Below are 260 nucleotides of genomic sequence, written 5' to 3' on the forward strand. Positions count from 1 at the left end.
CTTTTGTCTTTTCTATTTTAAACTGCTATAGAGAAATATGTTGCTGTGTCACAGAATATTTTTTTACAAAAAGGGAAACAGGAAGTCATGGATTGAAGGTTCTTACAAACTGAGATCCACTTAAAAAGTGCTGAGGAGGTAATTCTGTCATTGAAACCTGCCACGTTGGAGCAAGGACAAGGTCTAAAACTCAATTAACTCTAGTCCGTCACCTTAGAACTCCAGTATGTAATATTTGTATAATTGTTGATAAAAATATC

Source organism: Fundulus heteroclitus, chromosome 1 (genome assembly GCF_011125445.2).
Source record: "Fundulus heteroclitus isolate FHET01 chromosome 1, MU-UCD_Fhet_4.1, whole genome shotgun sequence".
In the NCBI taxonomy this organism is placed as follows: Eukaryota; Metazoa; Chordata; class Actinopteri; order Cyprinodontiformes; family Fundulidae; genus Fundulus; species Fundulus heteroclitus.